Source organism: Lynx canadensis, chromosome A3 (assembly GCF_007474595.2).
Source record: "Lynx canadensis isolate LIC74 chromosome A3, mLynCan4.pri.v2, whole genome shotgun sequence".
NCBI lineage: Eukaryota > Metazoa > Chordata > Mammalia > Carnivora > Felidae > Lynx > Lynx canadensis.
Genome location: NC_044305.1, coordinates 14,892,197 through 14,911,521, shown reverse-complemented (window position 1 = coordinate 14,911,521; position 19,325 = coordinate 14,892,197).

The window sequence follows — 19,325 nt, the reverse complement described above, 5'->3', positions numbered from 1 at the left end:
AAGCTGGCAGTTTGAATATTCGAGGGTCATAGAGCTTAATACCAAATCCATAATCCAACCTTGTCTGCAACTTCACCTGTTGGTTTTGGGGGCAGGAGGAGGATAGGGTTTCAACCTTTCATTTCCCTCAAGTTCCCTTCCTTTCTCCCCAAGTCCATATTTAACCCTGTCATGGAGGAAAACTAACTTTCCTTCTGGGTTACCCCAATTCCTCTCTATCCCTCAAGGTAGGACCAAGCATCTCTTCTTCCAGGAAACCTGATATCATGACCCAGACATGTAAAAACTCCTCTGTATTTATTATACCTTAAGGCACTGACTATATGCCCCACTCATCCCTTCTTGCATACCCCACCTGGTTTCTGCTTGTTTGGATCATAAGACTTAACCCTTCCTTGGGCTATATGCCAATAGAGAGTTGGTCACACCTGCACTCATGAGGAGTAGCCCTTGCCACAAACCTGAACACATTGTAAGCTCTCTATAACCTCTAAAGGTCGCCTATTCTTTCTAGGAGTATTTACATTTGAAAAAAATTTTCCAGATTCCAAGTGACTGAGTAAATAATGGTAATAAATGAGGCATCATCTGAGAGGACACTTTGGAGAGGCCAAAGGCATTTCTTTCCAATTGTAGACCATGGGTGCTGCCACTTTTAAGGAAGATTGTTAAAAGGGAGGCCACTTGTGGGAACCTGCTAGAATCACAGGCCTGAAATAAGGAAAGAAATGGGGCCCTAGGTGGCTCAGTCAGTTGAGTGTCTGACTTCAACCCAGGTCATGATCTCACAGCTCATGAGTTCGAACCCCATGTCGGGCTCTGGTGCTGACAGCTCGGAGCCTGGAGCCTGCTTCAGATTCTGTGTTTCCCTCTCTCTCTGCCCCTAACCCACTCGCATTCTGTCTCTGTCTCTCTCAAAAATAAATAAACATTTAAAAAAAAAAAAAAAAAAGGAAAGAAAGGCTGCACCAAGGTATGGGGAACCCAGAGGGATGATGTTTCCGGTAGCCATAAGAATCTCCCACACATAGCCGCCTTCTTCAGGGATGTTGGTCAATGAAACAAGAGAGTCAAAGACTCTTGGCTAAGGAGAATAAGATTCTGGATGTTGAGAAGGCAGGGAAATCCACTGGGAGGCAGGGGTTTGGGGCTTAGGGAAAATGTGAGGGCAGCGAATGGTCCTGGGATTATAGAAGAGACAGAGGTTCTGGGTTACTGCCACAGTTTATTTGTCAAGGAATTGAGGATACAATGGTTCAGGGAAGAGGGTTGTCAAGTAGGAAAGACATTGTCCTGGGACCCCTTCTCTTTTCTCCTCTCATTTTCCAGCTGGGACAAGACAATGGTCCCACTGGACTTCAGCTAGTATTATTCTGATGACCCTCTGGTGTCTGTCCCACAGCTCTTAGTGGTGGTTATGGGATGTCATGTAAGCACTTCCCTAGGGCTGGGTGTATAGTTCTCAGTGCCAGTCTCTGGAAGAGAGAAGGGGTAGGTAGTCAGTGGCTACATGGTGTAGTGAAATACATTTCTCTAAGTGCAACACCCTCCCAAACCCAGGAGGCAGGAATATCTTCTGTGGCTTAGAAGATGCCCACACAAGGCTTTTCTCTGATGTTTTAAGTCCAGTGAGCAAAGACACATAAATGACAGACCTTCTGAAGTTTGGATAAATCAGGTAGGCCTGCAAGTAGAGAAGGGGGTTTGGGCTGGGATGAAGAAATGGGGGTCTCAATGTTGGTTTGGGCACTGGGACTAGGGAGGCACAGTCTCCTTCTGTCTGTCCCCTCACAATTAGGGGGTCCATAGTCTTTGAAAACTGAATGGCAAAAGAGTGGTGCTTTTAAGATCCTACCAGGTTCTGGGTTTTTCATGCAGGTATTTCCATAGATAGAAATGCAGCATTCATAGCCTATATCACAATTTGAGTTAAGCTGGCATTTTCTTCAGCATTTGTAGGCATTAGGAATCCAAGTGGCATTTTCTCAGATTTGCCTTTACCATAACTGAGAAGGAACACATGAGCAATGACTCCAAGAAGAAGACATTTTCCCATTACTATCAGCCCCTTTAAGGCCCCAGGACCCATTCCATTGGTTTCTCTTTTCCCTGTCCAGGCATCTGGTGGCCTTTTCCATTCCTCGAGTCAAAATCCAGCTCCTATCCCCTAACAAATCCAGCAACCATGAAGTCACCTCCATGGAACTTAACATCACAGGAACAGAGTCCTGAAACCCAATTCTCAGAACAAAGAGACTCAAGAGATCCTCTTGCCACCTGCTCTCATTTTACAGGGTTGGGAGAATGGATTACAGAGAAAAAAAGAACTGTCTTGTACTTCTTGTGTCTGGGTGAGACAGCCCTCCAAACCTAGCTGTTCCCCAGAAACCTTTGCCATCAGTTATGGATATACAATTTTCCACTTTATTGCTGATTTGAATTCTTTACCCCAAGAATTCCAAATTTCTCTTCAATAAGCATGTGTTTTATTTCTGCACCCCACGCTCAATGTTCTAAAATACTCAATTCCCTAAGCAAAGGGCATATTTCAAGAAATACTTAGTACCCTTTTCCCAATGTGGTAGTCACCCTTGGAACTCCTAACTGGAGGACACAAACTCCTGGTGACTCAGTCTAAGCACCTTCCACGTGGGTTTTGAACCCTGTGGAGGTTTCCACTGCTAAGCTCCTTTTTTTTTAAAAATGCCATGTAGCCACCACAGTCCCCACAACACACATAAAAACATCATTACATGAAACATCAGGAGACCCTCAAACTTAAGAAGTGCACATTCAACTTTCCTCAGTATCCTGGCTTATAAAAGGAACTAATGCCTTCATATATGTCAGTCAGTCCCTATTTCTTCTGCTTTCAACCCCTTCTTCATTTTGAAGCTCAACCAAAATACCTACTGTATTTTGGAGGCTTAGTTGTAGTCTTAATTTTGTCTTTAAGACTTCCTGCCACTGGCGAGATCACCAGGCCGTAGAGTATCAGCAGCTGGAGAAACAACCCCTTCATGATGTGAACTCTGGATGTCTGAGTGTGAGCCTGGCAGGAGACCCAGGATTTCACCAGGTCCTGCTGGGGGTAGCGAAGGGCTTTGGGGTGTGGAGTGGAAAACACGTGACTGGTCTCTCACTGCCCCCTCTGGTTTTGCCTCCTCTCCTCCACGCACCACTCCTTGGCTGGGCACGGGTGTCTCCTGAGCTACTTGCCTTCTCCTTATGCTTTCTCCTCCTCTCATTGCAGAAATGAATTCTTCATAAGTTTATCATTTCTTATTTTAGAAATTTGAAAAACACAGAAAAGTACAACAAAAATAATAAGATACGATAAGCTATCCATTAGCTAGTCAGATAATAGGGTCATTTGCCTTTCATGAAAGGTAACTTTAGATTTGATGTGTCAATTAAAAAAAATAGATATTTATTGTAAAAGTATTTTGCTGTATTTTTTTTTTCAACGTTTTTTTTTTGTTTTTTTTTTTTTTTTTGGGACAGAGAGAGACAGAGCATGAACGAGGGAGGGGCAGAGAGAGAGGGAGACACAGAATCGGAAACAGGCTCCAGGCTCTGAGCCATCAGCCCAGAGCCCGACGCGGGGCTCGAACTCACGGACCGCGAGATCGTGACCTGGCTGAAGTCGGATGCTTAACCGACTGCGCCACCCAGGCGCCCTATTTTGCTGTATTTTAAGAGCCATTAAAGAATATCAAATGTAAGGAAAGTAAAATTTAAAAATCACTAGTGACTTTTAAAAACAATTTTTTTTAATGCTTATTTTTGAGAGACAGTGAGAGATGGGGAGGGGCAGAGAGAGAGAGGAAGACACAGAATCTGAAGCAGGCTCCAGGCTCGGAGCTGTCAGCACAGAGCCCAAGGCAGGGCCCAAACCCACAAGCTGTGAGATCATGACCTGAGCCGAAGTCGAACACCCAACCGACTGAGCCACCCAGGCGCCCCAGGCCACTTGGGGAAGTTACTCAGTTTTCCTGGTCTCTCCCATATATATTGGAGGTATACATGTTAGGAAAATTCAGTTTGTTTTTCTCCTGCTAATCTTTTACTGCAGGGTGGTTTCAAACAAGAACCCAGAAGGGTAGAGGAAAAATTGCTTTCCTCCCCTGTAATATCCTGGATATCCAAGAGGAAAATGCTTTCCTTCCCTGATCCTTCCTTTGAGGGTCCCTAACCTTTTGTTCTTCTCTACCTCTTTTGTCATGAAGGAATAACCACCCTCACTCAATCCAGTTCCAGTTCCAAGTCCTTCTTATCCCTAAGGGTCAAAACAAAGCCCAGCCCTGAGCCCCTGAGTCTTTGTGCTTTGGATAACTCTGAGCTCTAAGGCACTATAATTAAAGTAGAAAATAATTGTTTGCAAGGGAGGGGTTTAGTCACATGAGAGGAGGACTTGTCTGCAGAAGCCCAAGTCCCAGAGAACAGGCCATGGTCAGGTACAGGCATAGGGGATGGGGGAAAAGGCCCCTTGCTTGGCCAGTGGAAGCAGGAAGGGCCCAGGATAACCACTCAGCTCTCCAGAGAAGCCTGTGCCAGACTGAGAGCTCTCCTTTCTGGCCAGAGTCATGCCAACCCAGGCTCTGCTGCCCATCCTTCTCCTCTCTGTGCTGCTGCTACAGGCCCAGGGAGGGCACCGTAAACTGAACAGGATGCAGAATAGGTGATGGACTAAGGGAGTGGGGAGGGAAGGGAGCCAGGAGGGGCTGTGTCCCTTCTGAGGGAGACCTGGGAATTGGAGCCTTTCAGCACATTCTGCTCTTGATGAGGTTTTGGGGTGATGGTGGGGTTCGTAGGGTCTGGAGCCGACAGCCAAGAAAGAATTCTTGAAGATGTCTTTGGTGCAAAAAGGTGATTTTATTAAAGCACGGGAACAGGACCAGTGGGCAGGAAGAGCTTCACTGGGGTTGTGTAGAACCATGGACTTGGGAGAGGTAAAGTCAAAAGGGAAGTTTCCAAAGAGACTTTCATAAGCTAAAGACTCACAGATTACTGGAGGCCTAGCTATTGTCAAGCTAAGGTTGTTTTTCCTTCTAGCAAAGCATTAAGGTGGTAGGGCCTTCTAGGACAAATGTTCCTGGAGAAATGTACTACTCTATATTTGCCTCAAGTACTTGTTGATGGGCTGCAGGTTATAAAGAAATTTAATTTTACCTGCCATTTCCTTCTTGCCTTTAATCCTTCCCCACATCACTATGGAGGGGAGGGTGATATTAGGGACTCCAGGAAACTGGGTCTATAGGTTTCTAGAGACTAGGCTATTGATAAATTTGCTAAATTTTTAAAATTTATTTAAATTTTAATTTACTAAGATATTTGTAAACTGATGGAGACCCATGTCCTGTATGACTGTGATCTTTATCAGTTAGTCATTTGTTTTCTGTCCTTTCCTTTGTACTTGTGCAGTTAGGAGTGTCTGAGGAATATCTCATATCCCACCTGGGGGTGGGGGGTAATGCTAGCTTGTGTTTGGCCCTCAGCCTGCCTTATGGTCCCTCATCACTCTGACCACAGCACTATGAAGATTCTGGGTCTTCCCAAACGATAGCCCTCTGTCCCCTTTACGCAGCACCAGGAACACTGATGGGGGTGGAGGGGGAAACTGTCTTTTGACTCTCCATCCCAAGTACCCAAACACTAAACAGTACACTCAGTAGTGAAAGGTACATCAGGGCTGAGAATCACTTGGGGAAACCAAACAATTATTCTTGAATTTCTGTACTTCTGTGACCTGTAAACATCCAAGAATATTGATGGGAATGGGTACAGAAAGAAAGGGCCCTGGGAAAGTAAGTTTTGGGGTGTACACAGTCAAGTCGAAGTTCTCATCAGAGGGACCAGGATGGTGGCAGCGGAAGGGAAATAGCGCAAGTGGTATTTTCTGGGAAGGGCCAGGGGTCCTGGACACAGTGACAGGCACAGGAGAGAGGGGGGAAAGTGACAGGTCATCTTCTTCTCTGGACCCTGCAAATCCTGGGGAGTGAGAGGGTCTGTGGGATGTCTCAGACTTTGCTGAGTTCTCAGAGTGTAGATTCTATGGGGGGTAGCTTCGCCCAAGCCATGACTTACAAGGGATACAGGTTCCTGGCTGCAGACAATGGAGAGGGCCCAGGAAGGCCAGGCATTGAGATCTGTTGGGGCGGTGGGCTAAATGGGTAAGGGGCATTAAGGAATCTACTCCTGAAATCATTGCTTCACTATATGCTAACTAATTTGGATGTAAATTTTAAAAAATAAAAAATAAAGTTAAAAAAAAAAGTAGTGAAATGGAGTTGAAAAAGCTAAAAGCCACTGTTGATAAATGAGTTTATTTGTCAAGGATTTGCTCCTGCCCAGCCCTCAGTGAGAACAGACTGGTGTCCAGCTGGGAGATTAGGGTTTTAGATGTCTTTCAAAGATTTCCTGTAAGACAGAAAGGTTATATACTCAGAGGTTAGGGAACTCTGAGGAACAAGCATTCATTCCCAAGCTTAATATTACCCATCTATGGCAGATCCTGGGACAGGAGTACTTTTTGTAACAAGAAAAAGTCCACTTCTGAGGTGGGGAGGTGGGTTTGGTTCATTGAACAGAGAAACATAGAGATTTGGGGCCTGGCTGAGCCAAAAGGGCTCATAGAAAGGTCTGACTATAGAGGCAATGGTTAGAAATTTGGACAAAATTCAGGAAAAGAGCAAACAAGTGAGCAATATAATGAGAACAACATAGGCATTGATTATATAATGAACAATATGCCCCAACCTGGTATCTTGGTTTATTTGCCAGTGAACTGCTGTCCAGGTTTAGGGTACATTGTCTTCCCCTATTTTTGTGCCTAGGATTCAGGGTGCTTCGGTCTTCTGTTTATGAATAACAGCATCTGAGAATCAGTGAAGATCCATGCCCAAACACACCTCCCAACTCACTTTATTTTTCCAGCAGATGTTTCCACAATAGGTCCAGCAGCATGTGTGATTTTTGTTTATACATTTAAAGGTTCCAGAACACTTCTTGGTGCATTCAAGGACATTTGGCTGTCCCCAGCACTCCTCAAGTAACATTTCAGCCCCTGTAATTGAGATGAGATGGGAAGAGGCTCACAGGGGCTACATAGCCAAGGTGGGAAGAGAAGTCCTTCATGAGCTTAACAGCCCCTCCTAGAATCAAAGCCCCACCAAGCCCCACCTGACTATCTATCTGCCTTATGAGAAAATCCCCCTGCTGAGCTTCCTCATTGTGTCTTCACAGATCTCTGCCTTCTCTGCTCCCACAGACCTCTGGGCCCTCATCAAGCATCCTGGAGACAGGACTCCTCATACTCCCCATGTTCATGTGTCATCCTATAAAATCTACATTTCTGTAATAGGAGGGGCCCAAGGTAGCCTCTAGCCTTATTACCATACTTAATTCCTAGTGGGGGAAGCCAGACCAGGGAGAGTAAGGAACAGATTCTTTCTCTTTTTCTTCTCTTCCTTGCTGACTCCACCTTTAAGAACAGCTTCTCACCAAATTCTCTCTCTCACTCAATTTTCTTGGTACCCTTGACTGATTCCATTTTCTCATCACATGGCCCCCAACTTTGCCCCACTAGGGCCCCATCTCATGTCTCTTCTCTATCTTTTCATATTCAGAAAGATCCTGCCACTGAAACTAAGTGTATATATTAAGAAATCCCCATATGGGACTCATTAAAGTACACACAAGCTAAGACACAGAGCTTCTGGAAGTACAAAAAGTTATGGTAGCCTGACATGGGAAAATATTATATCCTTATAACATATGAAATGTACATAAAAGGTGACAGGTACCCATTGCCACTTTCAAGGTTGGAGAGGAAGCATCAAAGGACCTCAACTTGGACACTTCTTGGACTCTGTGCATAAGAAAGTCTCTGAATCTCCACTAGGTGTTCCAGGGAATGTCCTGAGTCCTGAGTCAGATGTGCCAGACACAATACCCCTTCACTTATCCAGGAACAAGCACAGTACCCCCCACCCCTTTGACTCCCCAGCCCAGCCTAGTCACCTACAGCTGTGTTTTTCTTTTATCACTCCCAGCACAGACAGTAGCACCATACAGAGGAATGTCATGAGTTGAGGCGTCCAGAGCTTCATGATGCTGACCATATGTGTCTGAATATATACTGTCAGGATGTTTTTCCCCTTTCCAGTTGCTGCTGGAGACCAAGAAGTATAAACAGAGTTGTGAAGCAAGAAGACGTGCTCATAGAATTTCTTTACTCTTTGTCTACTCATTCCTCCTTGCCTCTACCCACTCGGCAAAAGGCACACACCTAAGCTGAACATTGGCTTTGCTAAAAGGTTTCTCTCCATCTCACACTTCATGCCTTCCTTTTGCAGAAAAAAAAAAATTATTTTGAAAATGTGTTTTTAAAAATGTGCTGCCTTCCCTTGATTAGAAGATAATTTAGATCCAGCTTACAAAATTCTTAAAACATAAAAAAATACAAAGAAGACAATGAAATATTTCTAGTAACCCCACTATATTGGTGTATGTTATTCTATCTTTTATATGTGCACATAAAGCTGAAATCAGGCTATCTGGCTTGACTTTATATATATATATATATATATATATATATATATATATATATATGATATATATATATCTTATATATATATGATATATGTATATATTATTTATTTATATATCTTGACTTTTTATTTAAAAATGTATAACTTGGTATTAAAATTAAAGTTTTGGCCAAGACCTTCAGAGAGACCCTAAAGTGAGCATGTGAGACCAATCAACTTGTACTTTCAAGAAGATGTGCTCAAAAATCACCTGCAAAAAAATATGTCAAGTTCCTAGTCATTTTCTACCTTTAAAAAAGTCAGAGTTTTAAGAGTCACCAACCACTTTTTAGCCATTTTTCTCTCTCATTTTTAAAGAATGCTGTGCTCTTTTATTTTCTTTTTTAAAGTTTATTTACCTTGAGAGAAAGAGAGAGAGAGATGAGGGGGTAGAGAGAGAAAGGGAAAGAGAGAGAATCTTAAGCAGGCTTCGCACTGTCAGCACAGAGCCCAATGCAGGGCTCAAAATCAAGAATCGTGAGATCATGACCTGATCTGAAATCAAGAGTCAGACACTTAACTGAGGGAGTCACCCAGGTGCCCCAACAGCTGTGCTCTTTTCATTCCAAGTCACCAGAAAGGCTTTAAGAATACCTCCCATAGAGCTTTTTATGCACCCCCAAGGTTTTGTGGAGACATAGTAGCAGGTGTCTGAGTCACCAGGGAAACAAAGGGTAGGACACTGGCTGAAATGACCTATGGCCACAAGCAAGAGACTACAGCTTGTGCTATGGCATTTGATAAGGCAACATATGGAAGAAAGCCAGTGTAGGTTTGCACTAGCTTCATGTCAGGCGGGCTGCCTGGGAAGGCCAGGGGACCTCAGCATAAGGAAGTAGAAAGTGAGTAGCCAGATGCCTAGGGCCTGGGAAAGGTATCAGAAAGGAGGTAGATTCCGCCATATCAAGAGAACCACAGGTGAGAAACTTGCATCAGTTGGGGTGGGGGGAAAACTCAAAGAATCCTTGAAACCACCCACAACAGAGTAAACTTTAAGCAATACTAAGCCCAGAAAGCACAAAGCACAAAGGTGCAATCCTCCCTGCCAGAAAGAACCATCCTGACCCCCTCTCCTCCTCTCCCTCCTCCCACCTCCAAAATGGCACTTAGCCAGCTGCAGGAGAAGAGGAAACTTTCCACTCTCTTCCCCAGTTGCAGGTTTCTTGGTGTGGGGGAAGCCACAATTTCAATTCAATTTTAGTATTTTGACTATTGCATGGGCTCAGACTCTTTTTATATATTCTAAAGTCTAGAAAAGTCAAGTTCTACACCCAAGGTCTCACAGGGAGGTAGGGAAAAAAAGTAGCTTTTATAAATAAATTTAAATGAGACAAAGGACAAGCTTTTCACCATACTATCAATAACACTCTCTGTGAATATTTTCCCAATATTCTAGTTACATATAGCATTCATACTTCCCCATTGATCATAAGGTATCTGAAAATTTGTAATATCTGAAAACTTCTCTTCATTAGGAAAAAGTGTCAGTAGGAATATTGCAACTGAAATTCAGTTAAATCCAGTATTAGCTTCAGAGCACAAATTTCTAGCTCCAGAAGTCCTGAGTAAAGGGTACTGCCTATTACGAACCCTACATAGTTGTTGCCAGTTTTCTTCTCCATTAAAATTGGTTTATTCTGCAAATAGGATGCTCATCTTGTCTCACCATAAAAGGGAAATTCCCTCCCACTTGTTACCACACTGAAGACTGTCAATATCATATAAGACAGAACAAAACATGCACATTGGAATCAGAGAGACCTGGGCTTGAAACCTGACACCAACGCATTGACCTTAATTGAAATTTTGAAATTGGCCTACCACCTAACTTCTCAGAGCCTCAGTTTCCCTACCTGTAACATGGAGGTGATATTATAATCCACATTGCAAATGTTGAGTATAGAAAGTACCACGCATAGGGTCTGGCACATGGATGCACAAAATAAATGGCCGCTATTTTGATTATTAAGCTCAGACTCTCTTTTCTTCTCCAGAAGAGTAAACATTGACCTCGTTGACTTTATTGTGGTCTTTTTTTTTTTTTTAACTATTTGACCTTTTTGGAATTAGTTCTGGTGAGTGATCATAGTACAATTATCAATTTCATTAAATTTAACATTGACAAAATATACTTTTATACACTTATCTAAGCTACTATCAGTATTCCATTTTACAAATTCACCCAGTAATGTCCTTTGTCTTATACAACATTGAAATTTTTGAATAGCAGAGCCAAACTTTTCTTTTAGTTGAACATTCCTCATTTTGGGCTTTGTCTGAAATTTCTTATGATTAGACTCAGGTTATACATGCTCAGTGGGAATATTACGTAATCAACACATAGTATCCTTGTCAGGGTATCATGCATGAAGGGACACAGTGTCTATCCACGTCATCTTTCTCTCTCTTAGTTTCTCCATTTGAACAAAAAGGACAATAATTTCTTCCATATAGGCATAGGGTTGGCGTGATCTGGAGGCATGATTTAGACCGGGAACTCATCCAACCAAACCACAAACAAAATTGTTTGCAAGTTCCCAATTCTAGCCCCAAGACTCTGACCTCTACCTACCTCTGAAGATGTTCGAGTTGGAAGCTGGTAGCTATTTGACTGGTGGCTCTTCCTCCTGGTCTCTGGGAATGCCAGAGCCCCTGCACAGGGCAGACGATGAGCAGAATAGATTTCAAACACTCAGAATGTAATTATCGTTCTGGCTGTGACAGATCTGGGAGTTCTGCCCCAAGCCATAAGTTGGGTACATTTAGAACATTATGACTGAATTCCTATTCAAGTGGTACTTTCTTTTTCCCTTTCTTTTTGCTGCAGGTAGCATAGACAGAAGCAGATCACTGTGGAATAGCAGGAGCCTCCTGCACTCCACCAACACACACATTTCTGGAAGGCTGGGTGATTGTGGAGGTGGGAGAGGATCTATGTATCTAATTTTCTGTAGCATCTATGTGAAGATTTTTGTAAAGCCCCATTCGTCTTTGATATTAATTCTCCATTGCTAGGATCAGCCTACATTACTTTATCACCAATGTCTTGTGACTTTTGTGCTGATGAGAAGAGAGAGGTCTGCCAAGAGAGCTTGCAAAAGTCCACATAACATAGAAATTTAAAACACAGACTTAAGCCCCTCTTTGGGTGAGCTCTGCTTCCCTCTCTCTCTCTGTCTCGCTCACTTGCGCCCACTCTCATAAATACATACATTTGTACACACACACACACACACACACACACAGACTTTATCTGGATCCAAATCCTAGCTTCCACTTACTTGGGCAAGTCACTAATCTTCTCTGCACCCTAATTTCCTCATTTGCTAATGGGGATAATAATAGCACCTTCCAACCAATCAGGTTGTTGTGAAGGCTCCAGGAGTGATTATGTGTTAAGCACTTAGAGCCAAAGTCTGGCATAGAGTCTATGTTTGTTTGTTAAATAAACAAATGAAACACTCGCCCAATGAAGTGTTGAGAATCATTCAGTTTAAGAGCAAATTTACTATGTGTCAGATATGTAACATGTATTAATTAATACATACTTTCAATGACACTATGAGTTTAGTACTACTATTATTCTTATTTTACAGATACAGAAACTGAGGCACAGAAGAGTTAAGCAACTTGCCCAAGGCCACACAGCTAGTAAGTGCCAGGTACAGGATTTAAAAGGAAGTGAGTCTAGAGCCATGTATGCCAGATGGTCAAGTCCCCAGTTTCTCTTGAGATAGAGAGAGAGAGAGACTGAGCACGAGTGAGGGAGGGGCAGAGAGAGAGGGAGACACAGAATCCAAAGCAGGCTCCAGGCTCTGAGCTGTCAGCACGGAGCCCAACACAGGGCTCAAATTCACGAACCTCAAGATCATGACCTGAGCCGAAGTCAGATGCTCAACTGACTGAGCCACCCAGGTCCCTTACCTATAACTAATTTGAAAAACTGAATCAGGGGCGCCTGGGTGGCGCAGTCGGTTAAGCGTCCGACTTCAGCCAGGTCACGATCTCGCGGTCCGTGAGTTCGAGCCCCGCGTCGGGCTCTGGGCTGATGGCTCGGAGCCTGGAGCCTGTTTCCGATTCTGTGTCTCCCTCTCTCTGTGGCCCTCCCCCGTTCATGCTCTGTCTCTCTCTGTCCCAAAAATAAATAAACGTTGAAAAAAAATTAAAAAAAAAAAAAAAAGAAAAACTGAATCAAAAATCTCAGCAAAAACCTCCACCAAAGAGAAGTTCTGGACCTCAACAAAATAATATCAAACTGAATTGAGCAGTGTACTAAAAGGATTATACATCACTCACGATCAAGTTAAATTTATTCCTGAAATGCAAGAGTACTTTAATATATGAAAAATGATTGACATAATATACCACATTAAAAGAATGGAAGGGAAAAAAAACACATGATCATCTCAATTGATGCAGAAAAATCACTCAACAAATCTCAACAGCCTTTCATAATAAAAACAAACTAGGAGTAGAACACCACCTCAACATAATTAAAGCCATATATAAAAAACCTGGGAACACCATGGAAGGTTTTTTGTGTGTCTCGCATCCATGAAATACAACCAGATCAACACTAAACCATTCTGCACACCTAGAAAACTGAATTGAGGATTAACACAACAATCTGCACAACCTGAACCACAGAACTCAGCAGGTATGCGGCGCAGAGAGATGAACTGGGGGAGAGAGAAGCCGCTGAGGGCAGGGAGCTGTTTTTTGCTTGTGGAGAGAGGACAGAGATTGGGGGGGGAGAATGTGGGAAAGCACCCCCCCAAAAGCAGCTGGAGAGAAAGTGGAAAAGTGGAAACAGCTGCAGGGACTGAACTAAAAAGGAAGAAAAGAGAAAGGAGAGGGTTTAAATTCCATTAAGACTATAAACAGGGGGGGCGCAGAGTCTGAAACTCTGCAGCTCGATACCTGGTGGTGCTCTGGTGAGAAGGGTGAATCCCCAGGAGCAGAGCGAAGTCCGGGGGTCTTCGGGCCACAGGGGAGAGGCGGTTTCCCTCTCTGGAGGACATCTGGTAGAGGCTGTGTGCCCCAGTGGACCCGGGTGAACAACCACATTCGCTGGTGCTGGAATAAGGTCGCTGGGGGTGAAGCCTGGTGCCAAATGCGTGTTGTGATCTTCCATAATCCCTGAAGCGCTGCTGCTACACGATCACGTGAACTCTTTCTGGGGCGGTCTGGCACCCGGCCGCGGTCTCTGGGCTTCGGCAGCAGCACGGTCCCGCCAACGTTCCTGGGTGCCGCTGGCACCCGGCCACTGCTGGGTGAGACTCTTTCGCAGAGGGGCAGGATGGGTCAAAGCCGCAGCCCTTCAGAAGTAAGGGGTCGGGAAACACGGCCACATCTGAGAGAAAACTCAGGAGAGAGGTGCTGCCTGGGACTTGGTCAGGACTGTGTAAAAGCGGGGAGTGGATGGAAGCTGGAGACAAAGGACCGGTGCGCAATTGGGGGTCTGGCAGAACAGAGTTACAACACTAGAGACTGGGTAGCTGGGTGACGCCATTTTCACTGCTCCCGCGCATGCGTGTACACACCTACAGGCGCCACAACAATTCACACCAGTAAGCTGAGCAGCGCCATCTAGTGGAGAACGGAGCCATTACACTAAGCCCCACCCACTGGGCCAACCTCGCTCTACAGGAACACAAATCTCTCCACCTGCTTAGTTTACAGACAATAAAGCGCTTCATAGTTTGACTTCTAGGGGAAAACGAAGTAATTTCAATCGTATTTCAGTCTGCTCGCAGGTCCATCTATTCACTTTTCTTTTTTTTCCCCCTTTGTCATTTCATTTCTTTTTCTTGAATACAGAAAGGGAAAAAAAATTTATTTTTATTTTCAATTTCTATTAAAAATATTTTTCTTTAATTTTTTCTACACTGAAAACTATAGAAAGCTTATGAAAGAAATTGAAGAAGACACAAAAAAATGGAAAAAGATTCCATGCTCCTGGATAGGAAGAACAAATATTGTTAAAATGTCAATATTAACCAAAGCAATCTACATATTCAATGCAATACCTTTCAAAATAACACCAGCATTCTTCACAGGGCTGGAACAAACAATCCTAAAATTTGTATGGAACCAGAAAAGACCCCGAATAGCCAAAGCAATCTTGAAAAAAAAAAAAAAAAAACCAAAGCAATAGGCATCACAATCCCAGACTTCAAGCTGCATTACAAAGCTGTAATCATCAAGACAATATGATACTGGCACAAAAACAGACACTCAGATCAATGGAACAGAATGGAGAACCCAGAAATGGACCCACAAACATATGGCCAACTAATCTTTGACAAAGCAGGAAAGAATATCCAATGGAATAAAGACAGTCTCTTTAGCAAGTGGTGCTGGGAAAACTGGGCAGCGACATGCAGAAAAATGAACCTGGACCACTTTTCTTACAGCATACACAAAAATAAATTCAAAATGGATGAAAGACCTAAATGTAAGACAGGAATCCATCAAACTCCTCGAGGAGAAAGCAGGCAAAAACCTCTTTGATCTTGGCTGCAGCAACATCTTACTCAGCACATCTCCAGAGGCAAGGGAAACAAAAGCAAAAATGAACTACTGAGACCTCATCAAAATAAAAAACTTCTGCACAGCAAAGGAAATAAGTAGCAAAACTAAAAGGCAACCAACGGAATGGGAAAAAATATTTGCAAATGACATATCAGATAAAGGGTTAGTATTCAAAATCTTTAAAGAACTTCTCAAACTCAACACCCAAAAAACAAATAATCCAGTGAAAAAATGGGCAAAAGACATGAATAGACACTTCTCCAAAGAAGATATCCAGATGGCCAACCAACACATGAAAAAATGCTCAACTTCACTCCTCACCAGGGAAATACAAATCAAAACCACAATGAGATACTACCTCACACCTGTCAGAATGGCTAACATTAACAACCCAGGCAACAACGGATGTTGGCGAGGATGCAGAGAAAGAGGATCTCTTTTGCATTGTTGGTGGGAATGCAAGCTGGTGCAGCCACTCTGGAAAATAGTATGGAGGTTCCTCAAAAAGTTAAAAATATAACTACCCTACAACCCAGCAATAGCACTACTAGGTATTTATCCAAGGGATACAGGTGTGCTTTTTCAAAGGGGCGCGTGCACCCCAATGTTTATAGCAGCACTATCAACAATAGCCAAAGTATGGAAAGAGCCCAAATGTCCATCAACTGATGAATGGATAAAGAAGATGTGGTATATGTATACGATGGAGTATTATTACTTGCCAATCAAAAAGAATGAAATCGGGGCGCCTGGGTGGCGCAGTCGGTTAAGCGTCCGACTTCAGCCAGGTCACGATCTCGTGGTCCGTGAGTTCGAGCCCCGCGTCAGGCTCTGGGCTGATGGCTCAGAGCCTGGAGCCTGTTTCCGATTCTGTGTCTCCCTCTCTCTCTGCCCCTCCCCCGTTCATGCTCTGTCTCTCTCTGTCCCAAAAAAAAAAATAAAAAAAATAAAAAAATAAAACAAAAAGAATGAAATCTTGCCATTTGCAACTACGTAGATGGAACTGGAGGGTATTATGCTAAGTGAAATTAGTCAGAGAAAGACAAGTATCATATGACTTCACTCATATGAGGACGTTAAGACACAGAACAGATGAACACAAGGGAAGGGAAGTAAAAATAATATAAAAACAGTGAGGGGAACAAACATAACAGACTCTTAAATATGGAGAACGAACAGAGGGTTACTGGATGGGTTGTGGGAGGGGGATGGGCTAAATGGGTAAGGGGCACTAAGGAATCTACTCCTGAAATCATTGTTGCCCTATATGCTAATTTGGATATAAATTTTAAAAAAATAAAAAAGAAAATTAAAAAAAAGAAAAATGGTTAGATTTATGTGTATTTTATCACAATAAAGGTAGAAAATTTATAGTGGAAAATCCTGTGACTATTTTAAAATTTAACATTTATATTGAATATTTTCCCATAGTCTTAAATATTTTCTACAACTTCATTGATTAAGAGATTGGTCTGCCAATTAATCACCAGTTATTGACATATTGGTTGTTCCAGTTTTTCCCTATTGTAAGCAATCATTTCACTATTATTAGTTACATTCTTATAACTAAATCCTTGAGCATTTCTTTATTCCTTGGGAAAGCCAATGTGAGAAGAAATGAAAATACACACAATTTAATCTGCGCATAAATGTTGCCAATTCTCCCTTCATAATGTTTGGGTTATACTTGCACCAACAGAATATGGATCAACCCATTATCCCTCATCCTGACCCTGAACCATAGATGATCCAGAATGTCATTCAGAGGAGCCAATGTATTATTGATTGGAAGTGCACAGTTGTATAGTGTCATACTCACAGACCTTAGGTTCATCAGACAGATTTGAAACTCACCTCCATCACTTGCTGACTGAAAGACTTTAGGTAAGTCATCTCATTTCTCTGAAACTTCATTTACTCACATGTAAGAATGGGAAGAATAGAGTTCATCCCATCAGGTGTTATAAGATCTTTTTCCTAAAAACAAAACAAAACAAAACAAAACAAAAAAATACAGCTCAACAAGGAAAGCAAATAAATCAATCTATAACCCATAGCCACAGCCTAATGAGCAAATAGAGAATGCTACAAATTTCAAACAATCTGTGAGCAGAGAAATAAAACACTCATATCCAGCAGATTTGGATTAGTAGTGTTGGCATCCACATAGATGCAATGTGAAAATTAATAAAGGGAAACCTCACTGAAATGGAGTTGGGAGGCCACCAGGGGGAGTGCTCCTACCACACTACTTGTTATCAATTGCTGACCCAACAGGAAATGTTCCCAGAAAGTGGATAGTACCTTAGCTTTGTTGTCACAGCAAGACGAAAGGTGTTCCTCCTCCCGTGGCAATAGCCCACCCAATAAGAGACTATCACAACCAATGAAAAGCCATTCTAGTTGGAACTCCCTGTTAATTCCCACTTTCCTCTATAAAAGAACCTTCCTCTCCTTTCTTCTCTGGACTTGCCTATTCTTCTGTTGAAGCTTGTTAGCCCTGATTTGCAATTCTCTGCTATTCCCAGGTTAACCTATTCTTGCTGGTAAAAATAACTGACAGTTTTATATTTTAGGTTAATGGCAAAGACATACACAGATTGTATGGAAATGAGATATGAGCAGGGGGCTTAGCCTAGAACACAAGGCTGATACCTGGTAGATCAGGTCTCTCTGGTTCCTAAGAAACCATAAGGAAGGGACCCAAGGGACCCAAATAGGCAGATATTAAAAGATCTTCTTAGGGAATGCATGTGTGGAAAGCGGAGCCCCTGTTGGAGACTTAGTGGCAGCAGGCAAGAATGAAGCAAGAGGAGGTATCAGTGGGTCTTTGGAGCCCAAATACCTGATTACATAGGTTACTCATTTCCAGAAGAAATTATCTGATCAAGCCCAGTCTCATTTATATCATTTCTATTTGACAATGGACTGCCTCTATACACATCCCATTTTAAGACTTCATAGGTCGGATAGCTTCCAATTTGTGATGGATAATTCCAGTTTCAAAGTGACTCGATGTCCCAAGGTCAGGCATTCGGTTTTTTTACTGGGGTCCACTAGCGAGTAAAGAGATGCTTCTCAAATGGAAAGCACTTGTCAACAGAAGAGGACAAGGCTTGACCTCAATACTCCAAGTATGTGTTCTGTGATTCTCCTACTTGAGTATGCAAATGTTCTATCCAGCATCTTAATCCACCAGAGACACATTTAGTAAAATGCATAGGCTAGGTGCTAAGACCCAACTGGCAGGCAACTTTCAACATACCCTGGTCATGCTGCAGAATCTTTTCTTAATGTGGGTCTTATTCAAAACTAGTAGCCTTAAAAGGCATGAATAGACACTTTTCCAAAGAAGACATCCAGATGGCTAACAGACACACAAAAAGATGCTCAACATCACTCTTCATCAGGGAAACACAAATCAAAACCACAATGAGATACCACCTCACACCAGTCAGAATGGCAAACATTAACAACTCAGGCAACAACAGATGTTGGCAAGGATGTGGAGAAAGGGGAATCCTCTTGCACTGTTGGAGGGAATGCAAACTGGTGCGGCCACTCTGGAAAACAGTATGGAGGTTCCTCAAAAAATTAAAAATAGAATTACCCCATGACCCAGCAATTGAACTACTAGGTATTTATCCAAAGGATACAAAAATGCTGTTTCAAAGGGGCACATGGACCCCAATGTTTATAGCAGCACTATCGACAACAGCCAAAGTATGGAAAGAGCCCAAATGTCCACCTACTGGTGAATGGATAAAGAAGATGTAATGTACATATAAATGGAATATTGCTCGCCCATCAAAAAGAATGAAATCTTGCCACTTGCAACAATGTGGATAGAACTAGAGTGTATTATGCTAAGCAAAATAAGTCAGTCAGAGAAAGACCAGTTTCATATGATTTCACTCATATGTGGAATTTAAGAAACAAAACAGATGAACACAGGGGAAGGGAAGCAAAACTAAGATAAAAACAGAGAGGGAGACAAACCATAAGAGACTTTTAAATACAGAGAACAAACTGACGGTTGTTGGTGGGGTGTTGGGTGGGGGGATGGGCTAAACGGGCAATGGGCATTAAGGAGGCATTGGTTGGGATGAGCACTGGGTGTTATATGTCAGTGACGAATCACTAAGTTCTATTCTTGAAATTATTATACTATATGTTGACTAACTTTGACTTAAAAAAGAA